The sequence below is a fragment of the Cryptomeria japonica genome, unplaced genomic scaffold (genome assembly GCF_030272615.1).
Source record: "Cryptomeria japonica unplaced genomic scaffold, Sugi_1.0 HiC_scaffold_89, whole genome shotgun sequence".
In the NCBI taxonomy this organism is placed as follows: domain Eukaryota; kingdom Viridiplantae; phylum Streptophyta; class Pinopsida; order Cupressales; family Cupressaceae; genus Cryptomeria; species Cryptomeria japonica.
The window spans coordinates 222,767-231,808 of record NW_026728911.1 but is presented as its reverse complement, the minus strand read 5'-3'; the positions used below and the strand labels follow the sequence as shown (position 1 = coordinate 231,808).

Here is a 9,042-nt window from a genome sequence, read left to right as displayed (position 1 = left end):
TGGCCGAGGTGCACACCGATTTCACCTGGGTGCGCGCGCAGCACCTCGGGCGCACCGGGGTGCGCGCACAACGCCCGGGTTGCACCGTGGCCTGTGTGCTCGGGGCGCCTCGGGTGCGCGCTCGGTGTCGCCCCCGCGCGCGCGGTAGTGCGGGCAGCGCACCCCGGCCCGGCCCGGCCCCGACGAGAACGCAAACGGGCAAAAGGTTTATTCAAATAGCATTGCGATGCCCGGCGAAAAACTAAAAAAGGGTGCAACACCGGGACTTCCCGGGAGGTCACCCATCCCAGTACTACTCCGGCCCAAGCGCGCTTAACTGCGGAGTTCTGATGGGATCCGGTGCACTAACGCTGGTATGATCGCACCCGTTATGAGCTTGTCGCAGTGTGTACTTAGCAAACCGCGACCCACGTGCGAATCCACCCCGGCCACCCACCCCCGTCGAGGTGCACACCCTCCCTCGCGAAGTGCGCCCCGTTCGCCAAGTGTGAGCCCTGCCCGGGTGCGCGCACCTTGCTAGGGCGTCGGGTGTGCACCCGGCCCGGCCTACGTGCGTGCACCTGTAGGGGGCGTCGTGTGCGTGCAGTGTCCCGTCTGCAACGCGGTGCCCACACACCACCTCGGGCGCAACGACCTGCGCTCACATGTGGGCCGAGTGCACCTTGGTGCATGTTCGGGGCGCCTCGGGTGCACGCTCGATCTTGCCCCGGTGCACCAAGGCGCTCGGTTTGCCCCGGGTGCGCACTTGGTGCAAGGTGGGCACCCAAAATAGGGATCAAGCACCAAAACACAAGTTTCGGGATGCAAAATGGGACCCAAGGACCACAAATGCGTTCCAAGACCCATGATGGGTCCACGAGAACAAAAATGTGTTCCGAGACTTAATAAACAAATATTGGGTTTTAGGAGAAGAAACATGCTCTGATGCCCAAAACGAGAATCGACCCCGAAAAGGCCACAGGCCAAAAGTGGGATGCGAGACAAAAAAAAATGGGACCCGAGGACCAAAATTGGGTTCCCAGGTCGAAGACAGGGCAACCGGACAAGAAACGACCTCTAAGGCTCGAAATGAGTCCCGACGACTAAAACTTGACAAGAAGCACCCATCAGGCACCCAACTCGACACCCATGGGATGCCGACCCACCCGGGCTTCCACCTAGCACACCTTGGCACCCACCCACCCTCGCACCCAACCTCGCACCCAACTTAGCACCTTTGAACCCACATTGGCACTCACCCTGACCCTGGCACCTTGGAACCCACATTGGCACTCACCTTGACCCTGGCACCCACCTTTGCACTCACCTTGGGACCCACCCTGGCTCCCACCTCGGCACCCACCCAGACACCCACCTTGGTTCCTTGGCACCCACCTTGGATCCTTGGCACCCACCCCGACACCCACCTTGGCACGCAACTTGGCTACTTGCCACCCACCTTGGCTCCTTGACGCCCACCCCGACAACCACCCCGTGACCTACCCTGGCTAGGGTTGGTGCACACCCACCCTGGTGCCCACCTTGGCACCCACCCTATGACCCACCTTGGCACGCACCTTAGTACCCACCCCGTTACCCACCCTAGGACCCACCCCGTGACCCACCTTGGCCAGGGTGGGTGCCTTGGTGCGCACAACTTGCCTGGGCTGCACACCAGGGCGGGCTCAAGATGGCACCCGCGTTCCGTTTTTTTCACTATCTTTCAAAACGGAAATTTTAAAATCTCATTTTTTTCTTTTTTTTGCCTTTTCTGGAAATTAGTGAAGGCAGCGCATCAAAGGTGCGCAATGCTGGTGCGAACCCGGGAGCGCTCCGATGTGTGCTCCAAGGTGCGGCGTGCACGAAGTCCGAGCCCGGTTTGCCCCGGGTGCGCACCTCGCGTGCACCTTCGCCGGGGTGAGCACCTTGGCTGGGTTGCGCGCCCTGGTGCGTACCAAGGAGCGCTCTGAAGTGTGCTCCAAGGTGCGGCGTGCACGAAGTCGGAGCCCGGTTTGCCCCGGGTGTGCACCTCGGGTGCGCACCTCGCGTGCACCTTCGCTGCGGTGGGCACCTTGGCTGGGTTGCGCGCCTTGGTGGGCACCATGCAGTGCACGAAGTCGGAGCCCGGTTTGCCCCGGGCGCGCACCTCCGCCAGGGTGGGCACCTTGGTGCGCACAACTTGCCTGGGCTGCGCATCAGGAAGGGCTCAAGATGGCACCCGCGTTCCGTTTTTTTCACTATCTTTCAGAACGGAAATTTTAAAATATCGTTTTTTTTTGCCTTTTCTGGAAATTAGTGAAGGCAGCGCATCAAAGGTGCGCAACGCTGGTGCGAACCTGGGAGCGCTCCGATGTGTGCTCCAAGGTGCGGCGTGCACGAAGTCGGAGCCCGGTTTGCCTCGGGTGCGCCCTGGTGGGCACCATGGTGCGCACCAAGGAGCGCTCCGAAGTGTGCTCCAAGGTGCGGCCTGCACGAAGTCGGAGCCCGGTTTGCCCCGGGTGTGCACCTCGGGTGGGCACCTTGGTGCGCATGCCTTGCCTGGGCTGCGCACCAGGGCGGGCTCAAGATGGCACCCGCGTTCCTTTTTTTTCACTATCTTTCAAAACGGAAATTTTAAAATCTCATTTTTTTTTGCCTTTTTCTGGAAATTAGTGAAGGCAGCGCATCAAAGGTGCGCACCTCGCTGCCCACCACGGTGCGCAACGCCGGTGGGCACCCGGGAGTGCTTCGAAGTGTGCTCCAAGGTGCTGCGTGCACGTTGTCGGAGCCCGGTTTGCCCCGGGTGCGCACCTCGCGTGCACCTTCGTCGGGGTGGGCACCTTGGCTTGGTTTGCCCCGGCTGCGCTCCGAAGCGGGGTTATTGGAGCGCCGCCTCTTTTTTTGTCGGAGCGTTTGGTGGGGTTTCTCGCATTGGCTCTTCCAAGGCCCGGTTGCCACCCTGGCGCGCACGAAGTCGGAAGTAGGGTTAATTGCCCGGGTGCGCACCTTTGCCAGGGTGGCACCTTACCTGGGCTGCGCACCAGGGCGGGCTCAAGATGGCACGCGCGTTCCGTTTTTTTCACTATCTTTCAAAACGGAAATTTTAAAATCTCCTTTTTTTTTTGCCTTTTCTGGAAATTAGTGAAGGCAGCGCATCAAAGGTGCGCACCTCGCTGCCCACCTTGGTGTGCTCTGAGGTGCGCACCCGGGAGCGCTACGAAGTGTGCTCCAAGGTGCGGCGTGCACGTTGTCGGAGCCCGGTTTGCCCCGGGTGCGCACCTCGCCTGCACCTTGGCCGGGGTGGGCACCTTGGCTGGGTTTGCCCAGGGTGCGCTCCGAAGCGGGGTTACTGGAGCGCCCCCTCTTTTTTTGTCAGAGAGTTTGGTGGGGTTTCTCGCATTGGCTCTTCCCAGGCCCGGTTGTTGGGTGCGCTCCCACCCTGGCGCGCGCGAAGTTGGAAGTTGGGTTAATTGCCCGGGCGCGCACCTTCGCCAGGGTGGGCACCTTGGTGCGCAAACCTTGGCTGGGCTGCGCACCAGGGCGGGCTCAAGATGGCACCAGCATTCCCTTTTTCTCACTATCTTTCAAAACGGAAATTTTAAAATCTCGTTTTTTTTTTGCCTTTTATGGAAATTAGTGAAGGCATCGCATCAAAGGTGCGCACCTCGCTGCCCACCTTGGTGTGCTCCGAGGTGCCCACCACGGTGCGCAACGCCGGTGCGAACCCGGGAGCGCCCCGATGTGTGCTCCAAGGTGCGGCGTGCACGAAGTCGGACCCCGGTTTGCCCCGGGTGCGCACCTCGCGTGCACCTTGGTGCGCACACCTTGGCTGGGTTGCGCGGCCTGGTGGGCACCATGGTGCGCACCAAGGAGCGCTCTGAAGTGTGCTCCAAGGTGCGGCGTGCACGAAGTCGGAGCCCGGTTTGCCCCGGGTGCGCACCTTCGCCGCGGTGGGCACCATGGCGTGCACGAAGTCGGAGCCCGGTTTGCCCCGGGTGCGCACCTCGCGTGCACCTTCGCCGGGGTGGGCACCTCGGCTGGGTTGCGCGCCCTGGTGCGCACCAAGGAGCGCTCTGAAGTGTGCTCCAAGGTGCGGCGTGCACGAAGTCGGAGCCCGGTTTGCCCCGGGTGTGCACCTCGGGTGCGCACCTCGCGTGCACCTTCGCTGCGGTGGGCACCTTGGCTGGGTTGCGCGCCTTGGTGGGCACCATGCAGTGCACGAAGTCGGAGCCCGGATTGCCCCGGGCGCGCACCTCCGCCAGGGTGGGCACCTTGGTGCGCACAACTTGCCTGGGCTGCGCACCAGGAAGGGCTCAAGATGGCACCCGCGTTCCGTTTTTTTCACTATCTTTCAGAACGGAAATTTTAAAATCTCGTTTTTTTTTGCCTTTTCTGGAAATTAGTGAAGGCAGCGCATCAAAGGTGCGCAACGCTGGTGCGAACCTGGGAGCGCTCCGATGTGTGCTCCAAGGTGCGGCGTGCACGAAGTCGGACCCCGGTTTGCCCCGGGTGCGCACCTCGCGTGCACCTTGGTGCGCACACCTTGGCTGGGTTGCGCGCCCTGGTGGGCACCATGGTGCGCACCAAGGAGCGCTCCGAAGTGTGCTCCAAGGTGCGGCGTGCACGAAGTCGGAGCCCGGTTTGCCCCGGGTGCGCACCTCGCGTGCACCTTCGCCGCGGTGGGCACCATGGCGTGCACGAAGTCGGAGCCCGGTTTGCCCCGGGTGCGCACCTCGCGTGCACCTTCGCCGGGGTGGGCACCTTGGTGTGCAGACCTTGGCTGGGTTGCGCGCCCTGGTGGGCACCATGGTGCTCACCAAGGAGCGCTCCGAAGTGTGCTCCAAGGTGCGGCCTGCACGAAGTCGGAGCCCGGTTTGCCCCGGGTGTGCACCTCGGGTGGGCACCTTGGTGCGCATGCCTTGCCTGGGCTGCGCACCAGGGCGGGCTCAAGATGGCACCCGCGTTCCTTTTTTTTCACTATCTTTCAAAACGGAAATTTTAAAATCTCATTTTTTTTTGCCTTTTTCTGGAAATTAGTGAAGGCAGCGCATCAAAGGTGCGCACCTCGCTGCCCACCACGGTGCGCAACGCCGGTGGGCACCCGGGAGTGCTTCGAAGTGTGCTCCAAGGTGCTGCGTGCACGTTGTCGGAGCCCGGTTTGCCCCGGGTGCGCACCTCGCGTGCACCTTCGTCGGGGTGGGCACCTTGGCTGGGTTTGCCCCGGCTGCGCTCCGAAGCGGGGTTATTGGAGCGCCGCCTCTTTTTTTGTCGGAGCGTTTGGTGGGGTTTCTCGCATTGGCTCTTCCGAGGCCCGGTTGCCACCCTGGCGCGCACGAAGTCGGAAGTAGGGTTAATTGCCCGGGTGCGCACCTTTGCCAGGGTGGGCACCTTACCTGGGCTGCGCACCAGGGCGGGCTCAAGATGGCACGCGCGTTCCGTTTTTTTCACTATCTTTCAAAACGGAAATTTTAAAATCTCCTTTTTTTTTTGCCTTTTCTGGAAATTAGTGAAGGCAGCGCATCAAAGGTGCGCACCTCGCTGCCCACCTTGGTGTGCTCTGAGGTGCGCACCCGGGAGCGCTACGAAGTGTGCTCCAAGGTGCGGCGTGCACGTTGTCGGAGCCCGGTTTGCCCCGGGTGCGCACCTCGCCTGCACCTTGGCCGGGGTGGGCACCTTGGCTGGGTTTGCCCAGGGTGCGCTCCGAAGCGGGGTTACTGGAGCGCCCCCTCTTTTTTTGTCAGAGCGTTTGGTGGGGTTTCTCGCATTGGCTCTTCCCAGGCCCGGTTGTTGGGTGCGCTCCCACCCTGGCGCGCGCGAAGTTGGAAGTTGGATTAATTGCCCGGGCGCGCACCTTCGCCAGGGTGGGCACCTTGGTGCGCACACCTTGGCTGGGCTGCGCACCAGGGCGGGCTCAAGATGGCACCAGCATTCCCTTTTTCTCACTATCTTTCAAAACGGAAATTTTAAAATCTCGTTTTTTTTTTGCCTTTTATGGAAATTAGTGAAGGCATCGCATCAAAGGTGCGCACCTCGCTGCCCACCTTGGTGTGCTCCGAGGTGCCCACCACGGTGCGCAACGCCGGTGCGAACCCGGGAGCGCCCCGATGTGTGCTCCAAGGTGCGGCGTGCACGAAGTCGGACCCCGGTTTGCCCCGGGTGCGCACCTCGCGTGCACCTTGGTGCGCACACCTTGGCTGGGTTGCGCGGCCTGGTGGGCACCATGGTGCGCACCAAGGAGCGCTCCGAAGTGTGCTCCAAGGTGCGGCGTGCACGAAGTCGGAGCCCGGTTTGCCCCGGGTACGCACCTCGCGTGCACCTTCGCCGGGGTGGGCACCTCGGCTGGGTTGCGCGCCCTGGTGCGCACCAAGGAGCGCTCCGAAGTGTGCTCCAAGGTGCGGCGTGCACGAAGTCGGAGCCCGGTTTGCCCCGGGTGCGCACCTTCGCCGCGGTGCGCACCATGGCGTGCACGAAGTCGGAGCCCGGTTTGCCCCGGGTGCGCACCTCGCGTGCACCTTCGGCGGGGTTGCGCGCCCTGGTGGGCACCATGGTGCGCACCAAGGAGCGCTCCGAAGTGTGCTCCAAGGTGCGGCGTGCACGAAGTCGGAGCCCGGTTTGCCCCGGGTGCGCACCTCGCGTGCACCTTCGGCGGGGTTGCGCGCCCTGGTGGGCACCATGGTGCGCACCAAGGAGCGCTCCGAAGTGTGCTCCAAGGTGCGGCGTGCACGAAGTCGGAGCCCGGTTTGCCCCGGGTGCGCACCTCGCGTGCACCTTCGCCGCGGTGGGCACCATGGCGTGCACGAAGTCGGAGCCCGGTTTGCCCCGGGTGCGCACCTCGCGTGCACCTTCGCCGGGGTGGGCACCTCGGCTGGGTTGCGCGCCCTGGTGCGCACCAAGGAGCGCTCCGAAGTGTGCTCCAAGGTGCGGCGTGCACGAAGTCGGAGCCCGGTTTGCCCCGGGTGCGCACCTCGCGTGCACCTTCGCCAGGGTGGGCACCTCGGTGCGCACACCTTCTCAATGTTTTCTTGCCTTTTCTGGAAATTGGTGAAGGCAGCGCATCAAAGGTGCGCACCTCGGTGTGCTCCGAGGTGCGAACCCGAGAGCGCTCCGAGGTGCCCACGAAGTCGAAAGTCGGGTTAATTGCATTGTTTTCCCCGGGTGCGCTCCGAGGTGCGCAACATCGGCGCGCACCAAGGAGGGCTCCGAAGTGTGCTCCAAGGTGCGCACGATGGCGTGCACCTCTGGTGCGCACGATTCGGAGCTCGGTTTGACCGGGGTGCGCACACCTTGGCTGGGTTGCGCACCTTTTGTGCGCTCCAAGGTGCGCACGAAGTCGGAGCTCGGTTTGCCCCGGGTGCGCACCTTCGCCAGGGTGCGCACCTTGATGCGCACGCCTTGGCTGGGCTGCGCACCTTGGTGGGCGCCATGGTGCGCACCTTTCGTGCGCTCCAAGGTGCGCACGAAGTCGGAGCTCGGTTTGCCCCGGGTGCGCACCTTGGTGGGCGCCATGGTGCACTCCGAGGTGCCCAAGATTGGTGCGCACCAAGGAGCGCTCCGAAGTGCGCTCCAAGGTGCGCGCGAAGTCGAAAGTTGGGTTAATTGTCCGGTTTGCCTCGGGTGCGCACCTTGCGTGCACCTTCGCCAGGGTGGGCGCCTTGGTGCGCACACCTTGGCTGGGCTGCGCACACCTTGGCACCCGCGTTTCCTTCATTTTAAATTTTTTTTTTTTACAATCTCTCAAGTGGGAAATTCTATAATCTCAACTTTTTTTGCCTTTTCAGGAAACTTTTGAATGGAGCGCATCATTGGTGCGCTCCGAAGTGTGCTCCAAAGCTCTCTCCAGCTGCGTGCACCTGCCCCGGCCGCGCACCCGGCCCCGCCCAGCTTCGCTCACCTGTCCCGGGCGTCTGGTGCGGAACCTTAGAGTAAGAAACATCACCGTGCACCTTGGCCAACGTGCGCGACTCGACCGAGCGCGCACTGGCCGAGGTGCACACCGATTTCACCTGGGTGCGCGCGCAGCACCTCGGGCGCACCGGGGTGCGCGCACAACGCCCGGGTTGCACCGTGGCCTGTGTGCTCGGGGCGCCTCGGGTGCGCGCTCGGTGTCGCCCCCGCGCGCGCGGTAGTGCGGGCAGCGCACCCCGGCCCGGCCCGGCCCCGACGAGAACGCAAACGGGCAAAAGGTTTATTCAAATAGCATTGCGACGCCCGGCGAAAAACTAAAAAAGGGTGCAACACCGGGACTTCCCGGGAGGTCACCCATCCCAGTACTACTCCGGCCCAAGCGCGCTTAACTGCGGAGTTCTGATGGGATCCGGTGCACTAACGCTGGTATGATCGCACCCGTTATGAGCTTGTCGCAGTGTGTACTTAGCAAACCGCGACCCACGTGCGAATCCACCCCGGCCACCCACCCCCGTCGAGGTGCACACCCTCCCTCGCGAAGTGCGCCCCGTTCGCCAAGTGTGAGCCCTGCCCGGGTGCGCGCACCTTGCTAGGGCGTCGGGTGTGCACCCGGCCCGGCCTACGTGCGTGCACCTGGAGGGGGCGTCGTGTGCGTGCAGTGTCCCGTCTGCAACGCGGTGCCCACACACCACCTCGGGCGCAACGACCTGCGCTCACATGTGGGCCGAGTGCACCTTGGTGCATGTTCGGGGCGCCTCGGGTGCACGCTCGATCTTGCCCCGGTGCACCAAGGCGCTCGGTTTGCCCCGGGTGCGCACTTGGTGCAAGGTGGGCACCCAAAATAGGGATCAAGCACCAAAACACAAGTTTCGGGATGCAAAATGGGACCCAAGGACCACAAATGCGTTCCAAGACCCATGATGGGTCCACGAGAACAAAAATGTGTTCCGAGACTTAATAAACAAATATTGGGTTTTAGGAGAAGAAACATGCTCTGATGCCCAAAACGAGAATCGACCCCGAAAAGGCCACAGGCCAAAAGTGGGATGCGAGACAAAAAAAAATGGGACCCGAGGACCAAAATTGGGTTCCCAGGTCGAAGACAGGGCAACCGGACAAGAAACGACCTCTAAGGCTCGAAATGAGTCCCGACGACTAAAACTTGACAAGAAGCACCCA

At 62.7% G+C, this 9,042-nt stretch overlaps 2 non-coding genes across 2 annotated transcripts; both read right to left on the bottom strand.

Moving 5' to 3' along the window:
- Window positions 1–248: 248 nt before the first annotated feature.
- Window positions 249–367, bottom strand: LOC131864615 (5S ribosomal RNA). The gene has a single exon (XR_009363380.1). It is a non-coding gene; the product is annotated as a 5S ribosomal RNA (ribosomal RNA).
- Window positions 368–8,184: 7,817 nt separating this feature from the next.
- LOC131864613 (5S ribosomal RNA) lies at window positions 8,185–8,303 on the bottom strand. Its single transcript, XR_009363378.1, has one exon. It is a non-coding gene; the product is annotated as a 5S ribosomal RNA (ribosomal RNA).
- Window positions 8,304–9,042: the final 739 nt, after the last annotated feature.